Source organism: Herpailurus yagouaroundi, unplaced genomic scaffold (genome assembly GCF_014898765.1).
Source record: "Herpailurus yagouaroundi ecotype Mexico unplaced genomic scaffold, PumYag 321, whole genome shotgun sequence".
NCBI lineage: Eukaryota > Metazoa > Chordata > Mammalia > Carnivora > Felidae > Herpailurus > Herpailurus yagouaroundi.
This window is the reverse complement of record NW_024412538.1, coordinates 169,059-180,569: the sequence shown is the minus strand read 5'-3', so window position 1 is coordinate 180,569 and position 11,511 is coordinate 169,059. Positions and strand designations below refer to the sequence as shown.

General features: G+C 52.1%; 1 protein-coding gene across 2 annotated transcripts in view; it reads right to left on the bottom strand.

Annotated features, from left to right (window-relative positions):
* Nucleotides 1-11,436, bottom strand: part of AHRR (aryl hydrocarbon receptor repressor) — a 93,640-nt gene extending 82,204 nt beyond the window's left edge. The window contains exon 1 of one of the 2 annotated variants that reach the window (XM_040462409.1): nucleotides 8,839-11,436. The gene's annotated coding sequence lies outside the window, so the exon portion shown is untranslated. Of the gene's footprint in view, nucleotides 1-355; nucleotides 447-8,838 lie in introns of those variants that run through there. The other variant, XM_040462408.1, reaches the window with a different exon arrangement.
* Between the last annotated feature and the right edge of the window lie 75 nt (nucleotides 11,437-11,511).

Sequence of the window (11,511 nt, the reverse complement as noted above, 5' to 3'; positions counted from 1 at the left end):
GGGGGGGGGGGGGGGGGGGGTGCAGCAGGGCGAAGCCCCCTGCCAGCATCTGCCCAAAAGAGCTACTGAAAGAAACTGGACCGAGAGCAAAGGGCAATTAGCCCCCCACCCGGCCCCAAGGCGGTGGGTCACAGGCAGGAGCTTCGATCCAAAGCTTGCGGGGGCGGGGGGAGCGAGGGGCCACGAGCAGGGGCCACGAGCAGGGGCAGAGGGTCGGCTTCCCTCAAACGTCCCGTTTCCATTTTCGGTTAAGAAGTGGCCGGTCGGACCCCACGGCCCACGGCGGCGAGGATGGGGCGGCAGAAGGGCAGAGCGGGGCCAGCGGGGCCAGCGGGGCGCGCCCCTGCGCACTTACCCGGGCCGGGAGCTCTGCTGGCGCGGCTGCCGGCGCTCGCATCTCGGGGACCCGCAGCGGCCGCGGCTGCGGAAGGACGGCCCCACCCCGGCACGCGAGCCGCCCCGCCCCGCCCCGCGGCCCAGCCGACCCGGGAGGCGGCAGGGGGCGCGCGCGCGCATCGCGTCCCCGAGGTCTGTCCAGGACTCCGTCCGCTCAGGGGTGCCCTGTGCCCTTCGAGGCCCCTGTGCTCCCCGCGGGAGCCCCAGACTCTACTCACCGCCCGCAGTCACGCGTCCCCACCCACCTGCTCCGTCGGAGGCAGAGCCGGCACCTGCGCTGCAAAGAAGGGGGGCCCAGGCTCCCCTCCCCTGCCCCCCCCCCTCTCCTGTGGCCTCGGTCCTGCGGTAATGGCGAAGAATCAAAAGGACTAAAAAGTTTTATGAACTGTAGGGGCGCCTGGGCGGCTCGGTGGGGCAAGTGTGGGACTCCGGATTTCAGCTCAGGTCACCATCCCAAAGCTGGGGCGTTTGAGCCGGGCATGGACTCCACGCTGATTGGATTCTCTCCCTCTCTCTCTCGCTCTTAAAATCAATAAGCATTTTTTTTTTTTTAAGTTTTACAAACCATAAAATATTAACATAATACGTTCGCCCTGAACTTTCCAGGAACGAACGGCCAGGTCGTTTGCGGTTGTCCCAGTCCAGAACCCACCAGGCTGGGGCCCTGCTCAGCTCACCCGCACTCTGCAGGCGCGTATCCCCTCCTCCCCCTCCTCCCTGGGCCACGGCGGGCGGCGGGCGGCACCTTCTCTTCCACCCTGAAGGTCTGTGGCCCCCTCCCCTGCTCCACCAGGCGTCCTGACTTTGCACCACCCCCACACCCCCCAGGAGCCCGGCATCACATCCTGTGGTCTCTGCCCAGCGTCTGAGGGGACACCAGAGACCCCAGCGCGCTCCAACGCCACTGTCCTCACCTGGCCCCATCCCAAGTCTAGTCCCTGGGTGGTCTCCAGGACCCACCCCTCACCCCAGCCCCACCGGGCTTCGCCACACCTAGTCCAGTAGAGGCTCCCCGTCCAGCCCCACAGCTGCAGCCAAAGGTATTTCTCTAGGCCCTACCAGGCTCTGAGCAAAATCCCAACTCCCCACAGGCTCCCAAAGTCCTTCCCTTCGTAGACTCACTGCTGTGCTCTGAATGTGAGCCTCAGAACCCGTGCCTTCGCTGTCCCCTCGCAGAAATGCTCTTCTCCAGATACCCGCAGGGGAGCAGCCTGTTCCTGTGCCCTCAGAAGACCCACTCCATACCAAGGCCACCACTGTCCGTCTGCTCTCCCCGCTTCTTTCCTGGTGCACACCTGAAATTACCGCGGGTGACAGGTAAACTTGCAGCTCTATTGCGATATATCGTATTTCTAAGTAGCTACACGCAGTAGTTGCACTTCGATCCAACATTTGTAACGTGCGTTGTGCACAGAGAAAAACTGAGGTTACAGGTGAACTGTAATTGTCTTTTAATTTCTACGATTCCTGAACATTTTTTTCTTGGAAGCAGGTATTATGTATTTTTTTTTTTTTTTTTTTGGTTGTTGTTCAATAAGTACGCATGTGTATGATTTCCGGGGAGGGGGAGGGCACATCTTGGCAGAAGTCAGGTGGGTCCAGGCCAATTGCGGGACCCTCTCCCAGTTTGGACCTTTGTAGTAAGAGCTGGCACTCCCCCACCTGGGAAGACAGCAGCTCCACACCCCCGGGGCTCCCTTTTAGCCTCGCTGTGCTGTTCCCACACCATGAGGAACACCTCACTGCCACTTCCCAGGACGGGACCAGCACTGGTGATGCTGCACAGCCCCCGGTGCAGAGGAAAACCAGTGTCCAGCTCCCCCTCCTCCCCGGAGACTGCCCTTGGTGGGCATAAGCCACCCACTCCCAAGCAGTCCACACTTGTGAAGAGCCCACAGCAAAGACCACCCAGGCTCTGCCAATCACCTTGCCTGCATCATCGGCCTTCCGCCATCGGCCTTCACGGGTGCTATTCCCTCTGCTGCGAGGCTCTTCCCAGCTCGTCCTGGCCTGGCCTCACTTCCCTCAGTGCCAAGTTACCTCTAGAGGCAGAAGCCACCCCTGTGTCCCTCACCACCTGGCATTGGGATTTGGGGGAAGGTGCAGGAACTCTCATCCACCTTGTACCTGGCTGCAGCCCCAGAGCTGAGAACCACCCACTGTGGGGACAGAAAAGAGGACAGGGGAGGGGAGAAGAGGGCCAATTTACCACAGTTTATTTCCTGACATATTTACTGTAATTTATTTCCTTTCTTGTACAGCCTCTCCCCACTCCCAACCCCCCCAGCCCTAACTGAACATGACTCATGTGCTTGGTTTTCTTTGAAGCAACTGTCCTCCACATCCTTCAGCAGCTCTGAAAATGCGCCTTCCGCAGAGTCCGCGAGTCGGATCACACTCCACGTGGGCAGCTCCGCCATCACCCCTCATCCTGGCTCCCTTCGACTTGTCCTCATGCCAGTTATTTCCCAAATTCCAGCCCTTCCTCTTGGTCTGTTCACTCAGCTTCCTGGAACGTGTCTTCTAGGAGTGTCCTAGTTAAAGGAACGTGGGAGGAAAAGGTCTTGAAAACTTTGTCTTTACAGCAAGTAGCAGAATTCAAAGTGGACACAACCTTCCCTTGTGCTATCCCTGCCGCGCGGCCAGTCCCTTCAAGTCTCAGGGTCACCTGTCCTCCTCTGAGACAGTAAGGGTCTCCTTGTCCCTGGGCTCTGATGCTCTTAAGCATGGCCTTGTCAATCTGGAGTGTCCTTCCAAAGTAGCCCTACCTCCTTTAGTTCTGGAAAATGGACCCATTTTTGTTTTGAAATTTTCTTCCCTAGTTGTTTTTTTTTTTCCTGTTCTTCAGCCTTTTCCCTTCCAGATAGTCTATTTTTAACCTCTAAGATTTCTCATTTTGTTTTCTTTCTTACAGAATTTCAGTAAAACCTTGGATTGCAAGTAACTTATTCTGTAAGTGTTCTGCAAGAAGAACAAACATATCTAGTAAGTTTTAACTTGATAAACGAACAAGTCTTCAGATACGAGTAGTACGTGACACCGAACGTCACATCACAGCCGAGCCAATTGTTCCCTCTCTTTCTCAACGGGATTGTGGATGCCTGTCTCCCATGTGCAGTCTCAGGGCGCAGTGTTCGGCAGAAATCAGTGATTTTTCAGAACACTGGAAGGTGCCCACAACCGGCACTGGTGTATTTTTGTCACTTCAAAGCACCCGTGGACAGTCCTTTGCTTTCCCAGACAAGAGTGAGCCTAGGAATGCTTTGCGTCATTCTAGGTCAGGCCGCCTGCAGACATGGACCCTCTCCTCTGCTGCCTCATTGCCAGTTCCATTACATGCAGTCTATGACAGGAGGTTATTAATGCTGTAGTCAACATCTGTGTGAACGTACACAGTGGCCCCAAGCAGGGAAAGGCTGAAAAGAAAGGTGGTGGGAGATGATTACAGTGGAAGAAGGAAATCGAGACGTACGAACGAGGTATGTGATTGGCTGAAACTGCAAGATTTTATAAGAAGTCTACAGTGACCATTTGCACGACACTAAAGAAGAAAGAACAAATAAGGGAGCCAAATGCAGCAAAAGGAGTTACGAGAACATCGAAGCCACGGCCACATGTTCTGGAAGATGTAGAAAAGTTGCTTCTGGTTTGGGTAAATGAGAAGCGACCAGCAGGTGACACTGTGAACGAGAACTTTATCTGCGAGAAGGCAAAGGCCTTGTACACCGACCTCGTAAGTAAACTGCCAGGTACATCAACAGAAAACGAAGGCGGCTTCAAAGCAAGCAGGGGATGGTTTGATAACTTGAAGAGAAGTGGCATCCATAGTGTTGTGGGGCACAGAGAGGTTACGAGTTCAGATGCTAAGGCAGCGGAGGTGTTTGCTACCGAGTTCCAGAAGCTCATGGCTTCTGAGTGTTACCTGCCGGAGCAAGTTTTTAACTGTGATGCGACGGGGCTGTTTTGGAAAGAGATACCAAAGAGGATGTACATTACAGAAGAAGACAATGCAGTGCCCGGTCACAGGCCCGTGAAAGACCGTCTCACCCTCTTGTTTTGTGCTAGTGCAAGTGGGGATTTCAAAGTCAAGCCCCGCTCGTGTATCATTCCGAGAATCTACGAGCCTTCAGGAAATGCAAGGTGCAGAAGAGCCAGTTAAATGTCATGTGTGGGTCCAACAGCAAGGCTTGGGACACACATATCTTGCTCATTGAGTGGATCAACGAGGTCTTTGGTCCGGCAGTGAAGAAATAGCTTTTAGAAAAGAATCTACCTGGGAATGCAAGCTGGTACAGCCACTCTGGAAAACAGTAAGTATGGAGGTCCCTCAAAAAACTAAAAATAGAACTACCCTATGACCCAGCAATTGCACTACTAGGCATTTATGCACAGGATACAGGTGTGCTGTTTTGAAGGGACACATGCACCCCCGTGTTTATAGCAGCACTATCGACAATAGCCAAAGTATGGAAAGAGCCCAAATGTCCATCGATGGATGAATGGATAAAGAAGATGTGGTATATATACACAGTGGAGTACTGCTTGGCAATCAAAAAGAATGAAATCTTGGGGCGCCTGGGTGGCTCAGTCGGTTGAGCGTCTGACTTTGGCTCAGGTCATGACCTTGCAGTTCGTGAGTTCGAGCCCCACATTGGGCTCTGTGCTGACAGCTCAGAGCCTGGAGCCTGCTTCGGATTCTGTGCCTCCCTCTCTCAGTACCCCTCCCCCACTCTCTCTTGCTCTCTTTCAAAAATAAATAAACATTAAAAAATTAAAAAAAAAAAAGAATGAAATCTTGCCATTTGCAACCACGTGGATGGAACTGGAGGGTATTAGGCTAAGTGAAATTAATCAGAGAAAGACAAAAATCATATGACTTCCCTCATATGAGGCCTTTAAGAGAAAAAAACAGATGAACATAAGAGAAGGGAAACAAAAATGATATAAAAACAGGGAGGGGGACAAAACATAAGAGACTCTAAATATGGAGAACAAACAGGGTTACTGGAGGGGTCGTGGGGGGGGGATGGTATAAACGGGTAAGGGGCACTAAGGAATCTACTCCTCAAATCATTGTTGCACTATATGCTAACTAATTTGGATGTAAATTTTAAAAAATAAAAAATAAAATTAAAAAAAAAAAAGAAAAGAATCGATCACCCAAAGCCTTGCTGGTTATGGGTAATGCCGCAGCTTAGCCTCCAGGCTTTGAGGACAACTTACTGGAGGAATTTGAGTTCATTAAGGTCAAATTCCTTCCTCCCAACACCACTCCAGTCCTCCAGTCCATGGATCAGCAAGTCATTTCAAACTTTAAAAGGCTTTACACCAAAGCACTATTCAGCGATGCTTCATGTGACTGAAGGAACAAACCTCACCGTCCGAGAGTTTTGGAAAAATCATTTCCACACTGTGAACTGCCTCAAGATCATCAATAAAGCCTGGGATGGGGGCACTGAGAGAACCCTCAGTTCTGCTTGGAGAAACCCGTGGCCTGGGTGCATTCTTGGACCTGACTTAGAGGGGCTTGCTCATGAACAGCAGCCGCCAGTTGTCGATGAAACTGTGTCCTTGGGGAAGACCAGGGGACTGGAGGTGAATGAGGACGACATTCAGGAACTGGCGGAGGAGCATGGCCAGGAGCCGACCACCAACGAACTGATGAATCTGCATCGCGAGCAAGAGCTAGAGGTTATGGGGGAGATCTCGTGTGCAGGGGAGGAGGAGAAAAAGGCCGAGGAATCCCTTGCTTCAAATGAGATCAAAGAGATGTGTAAAATGCGGGAAACAGTGCAAAATTTTGTAGAAAAGCACCACGCGAACAAGGCTGTAGCAGTGCGAGCAACGAATGTTTAACCACAATGCAATGTCACATTTCCGCGAAATCCTCAAAAGGAGGCAGAAGCAAGTGTCATTGGATCGGTTCCTTGTTAAAGGTGCACAAAAAGGATTCCACTGAGCCAACAGATAGGGATTCCATTAGAGTGGAAGGAGTCCTCCCAATAACCCTCCTCTCTCGTTTCCCTCACACCAGCCATGAAGATTTTCAAAGGTGTTAGTTTACTTTTCTTTTTTGTGTGTTTTTTTTTTATTATTTTGTATATTACAGTGTTGTGATCATTTTTATATGAATGCTTTGGGGTTGTGGAACAAATCATCTGAGTTTCCATTATTTCTCACGAGGAAATTTGCTTTGATATACAAGTGTTTTGGATTACAAGCATGTTTCCAGAACGAATTATGTTTGCAAACCAAGCTTATAGTTCTTTTTTAAATGGATGCAGTATCTTTGGTCTTCTCTCAGATACTGGCTGTAAATTGGGTTCTAAGATGTTTCTTCTGGTTCCTGAGTTGCTTCTTTTACAAATGTCAAGTGAACTTTCTTTGCTTCCTACAAGAGTGAGGCTCTGCCCTAATTAGACATGTTCTCAAGTGGTGAGTTTCTCTGACTTCCTGCCCTGGGACAGAGGGGCTTGCCCTGCAGGAAGCCTTCCCTTGTCCCCCTGCCTACGCCCCACTCCCCTTCACTGGCACTGCCCTCCTGTACCATCCTGCACTCTGTAGGAACGCGGAGCTTCTCCCTGGAATGTGGGGCCAGGAGTCTCCTGCACCATCAGACCCTGAAGCTTTGTTTCCCTCTCTGGCTCTTTGTATTGTTTGAAGGCAATTTCAAGAGGAACTTTGCTATCTTAAAACCCTCTGAATTGTGAGCAGAAATGATCCTTTTTTAAACAAGGTGAAGCCCAGTCTGGCTGGCCTGTAGTGTCATCTGGTGGGAAGGATGGACAGGGTCAGATGTGCCCTCCGCACTCCCCATGTCCATGCATGAAAGAGCATGGTCTAGGGTGCCCTCTGTCCAAACTGAAGCCTAACCACCACTTATCATGTGACCTTGGCCAAATTATGGGCCCCCTCTGTCTCCAATTTTTATCGATGAAGAGATAAATATAGACAAATGGAAGAATAGAGTACAGAGAAATTAACCCTCATATACATGGTCAATGAGGTTTGACAAGGGTGCAAAGACCATTAAATGGGGAAGGACAGTCTTGCCAGCAAATGGTGCTAAGGAAAATGGATAGGCACATGCAAAAAAAAAAAAAAAAAAAAAAAAACCCTTACCTAACTCCATACATCTATTTCAAAATCAATCTAAGATTTGAAATAAGCGAGAAAACATTTAGAAGAAAACAGGAGAAAAGCCTCATGACACCGACATTTCTCCAAAGACAAATGAACAGCCAACAGCACATGAAAAGATGCTCCACATCACTGATCGTTAGGGAAATGCAAGTGGAAACCAAGAGGGGATGTCACCTCACACCCATTAGGGTGACTATTAGCAAAAATTAACAACTCTTGGCGAGGACGTGGAGAAACGAGAACCTTGTGCACTACTGGGAAGAATGTGAAAACGGGTAGCTGCTATAAAAAATGGTATGGAATTTCCTCAGACAAGTCCACACAGAATTACCATGTAATCTACCATTCTGGGTACATAACCAGACGTCTGACGAAGAACTGAAAGCAGTGACCTTAAGAGAGAGTTGTGTACCAATGTTCATAATTCAACCACCAAAACGTGGAAACAAGCCTGTCCATCAACACATGAATGGGTGCGCAAAATGTGGGGTTTCCATTCCATTTCCATTAATAACACTAGAATATTATTCAGCCTAGAAAGGGAATTCTGACACCTATGATGTGGATGACCCTCGGAGTTATGATGCTCAGTTAAACAAGCCAAGCACAAAAAGCCAAATACTGCCACTGAGATGAGGTCCCAAGAGGAGTCAAATCCATAGATGTGGAGTAACATGGTGGGTGCCAGGGCTGGGAGTTGGGGTTTAATGGGGACAAAGTTTCAGTTTGGAAAGAGGAGAAGTTCTGGAGACGGATGGGAGTGATGGCTGCACAGCACTGTGAATGTACTTAATGCCACTGAACTGTACTCTTAAAACTGTAACAATGTAAGTTTTGTTGCTATAAATATCTTAACACGTATACACACAAGAGGGAAGAGTCCCCAGCTTTACCCATTTACCCACCAGGTACGTATGGTCCAGCTTTAGAGGCAGACACCTGGAGCCTCTACTCTAGTGGGCATCAGACACTGGCCAATCACATACGCGCACTTACACACACCTACTCACATGTGCAACCGTGAGTAATGCTATGGAGAAGCTGTGAACCCCAGGTTACTCCTGGGCCCACCTGTCGGGTGATGTGAGGGTGAGGGATGAGGGGGGCCCACGCTGCCCAGCAGGACAGACCCCCTGCCTGGGGGACCTGAGGGGTTCAGGTGACAGGAGGATCCACGGGGACTGCTCAGCAACACAGGAGGGAGGGCGCATCTGCTCGCCTGCAGCCCCTCCCCTCCCCAGGAGGGGCCTCAATCCTCACCCACCCTGCGGAGGCCCTCCTCTGTCCCCAGACCCCCACCTGCTTTCCTCCTTGACCAGGCTCCTCTGGACTGACACAAGTGGCTCTCCCAGTTGGCTAGGTTAACTTTAGTGTGACCATAGCCGTGGCCACAAGTCAGGCCTTTCTGACCATTCCGGGATTATTTTCTTCACAAAGAACCCAAGGCTAAAGCTGGCTGAGAATCCGGTGTCTCCAGCAGGTTCTTCGTCTTCCTGTAAGTCAAGTCAAGAGCTGGGTCATCAACACACCATTCAAATGGCAAGAGAGGGAGTATGTGAGAGTAGGTGATCAAGAGCCCAGGGAAGGGGGAACGGGGGAGTGCAGGCTGGGGACAGGGAATAAGGGATGGGAGGTGAGGGAGGAGGGCACATGGGGACAGAGGACAAGTGATCAGGTATTGCGGGCGGCTGTGGCAGCTGACCTGGCCTCACGGAGGCCGTCTTCCCCAGGGGAGCTCTGCCTGCCCATCCCAAACACCCATGTCTAAGTGGACCCAGGGCACAGCTTAAGCAAAGTAGTAAGTGAAAAGCTGCCTAAGTCTTTGTTCACAACTTTCCAGGACAGGTGTTGCTGCCCTCAGACTTTAAGCCCCACTCACTCCAGTTTCTCTGCTGCTTCTGTTAATTCTGTGCTGGCGTGTCCTTGGGCACGCGATGGGTCATGCTGTGGACGAGGCATCCAGGGCAGGCGTCCCTGCCTGGCGTGACTGCACTGCCCCCGTGTGGCCGAATGACGGCTCTCGGAGCTGGGTTTGGCTCCCGGCGCAGGGAACCAGGTGGGTGCAGCGCATCGAAGGGAGTTTCCGCACACCCTGATGGGGCGGCCTGGGCAGGGCTGGGGCCCTCAGGACCATCTGCTCCCTTCAAGTAGCCTGGACTCCCCAGCAGACCCTCCGGCCCCTTAAGCCCCACTGCCTCTAGGCCTTCTGGAAACACAGCCACATACCCACCACCACCCCCAACGCACCAAAGCCTTGACTGGCCACCCAAGTCCCCGGTGACCACCACCTCCCAAACTGCCCACTCCTCAATGTGCCTCCGCTGACCAAACCCTTGCCTCCCACTGGGAGGGCTGGGGCCACATCTGTTTCTGTACCACACACCTGACTGAGTCCATCGGGCCAAACACCCGAGAGCATCTATAGCACACACCTGAGAGCGTCTGTACCGCAGACGAGTGCTTCTGTACCACGCACCTGAATTTGCCTGTATCGCACCTGAGTACACCTGCGCCAAACGCGATATCCGCACCATACCTGAGTAGCACACACCTGTGCATCTGTACCATGCACTGTTTGTCTTCCCCACACTATTTGCATCAGCGCAACAGCCCTTCCTTGCACCGATGGAAGAGGAGACCCTTACCCATCCTCAATGAGACCTTTTCTTTGCAAAATTCTGCATACCTTTCTTTCCCTTCCCTGAATCGGGGGTACAGAACTCCTGACACATTTACAGTTCCCTCTGTGGCGGAGAACACAGTGAGAGAACAGGCCTCTCGGGGTCTGCTGTCTGGCCTCCGTGAAGCTGAAATACCACCTGTGTACTGGGGGCAGGTGCCTCACCAAGGCCAGATCGAGGGGGGTCCAGGTGCAGGGTGACGTGGGTGGACAGGCAAAGCTAACATGTGGAGCACAGGGGCTCCCATGTGCACAGGACAGAGCACAGTGAGGCTGAGAGACAGCCACACGGGCCGCTCTCACTCCAAGCCTGGGGTCTTTGAAGGCCCGGGGCAAGGAAGAAATAAGGCACGTCTTGGGACCATGGTGTGGGGAGGGGAGGTGGGGAGGGGAGGCAGGCAGGCAGGCAGCAGAGGTTACCCCGTGGCTGGGGAGTGAGGGCATAGGGTTTATCAGCTGGGAGACACGGAGTCCAAGATGTCTACGAGAACCCAGAGAGAGAACACCTGGATGTGTGGGCCATGGGTCTGAAAGCCTCTTGGAGTCAGGAGTTTGGGGTCAGAGGACTGAGCGGACTGAAACAGAACCTGGGGTCGTGTGCTGGTGCTGCACCATGAGCATGTTGAGGTCCGGAGAGGCACCCAACATGGAAAGTGGTAGAAATCCCAAAGACCCTGCTACCCACCCTGAGCTCACAAGGCCAGTCTATGAGCCCCAGAGATTCTTTAGCCCAACCCCACATATTGTGGTCAGTGGTGTTCTGACCTCTGCAATCTGGTGCCACAGAAAAACCCAAAAAGGGCCCCCTCTCAACCAACACGAGCCCCAACATACCCCTGTGGGACACCAACTTCTGATGTCCCAGACCCATTTATAAATCACTACTGCCCATCTGAATGTCTTCATAACCCCCACCCCAAATTCTGGCTTGGGGCAGCACACTTAGAGGGAAGGGGCAGAAAGCAGGCTCCGAGGACTCTGAAAGGCGCAGGATGAGGGCCCCCCCGGGAATGGCCGTGTGCCGACAGCAGGTGACATGGGCGACCATCCCAGCTGTCTGCACCCCGCTTTCATGTTCAAAAACCACAGTTAACAGATCCTCGCAGGGCAGGACTGAATCACTGTAAGTGACAGAAACCCACATGCTTCCAGACCAAATTTGGATTTCTACGTCCAAAGAAATTTTATGAAATTTAAACTAACTCCTGTCACAGAGGACAGTGTCTCCTTGGATTCCGTTAGCAGAGTCAGGTGGACGCCCCAGAAAGGGTCCTGGACCTCTGGGAGCTCCC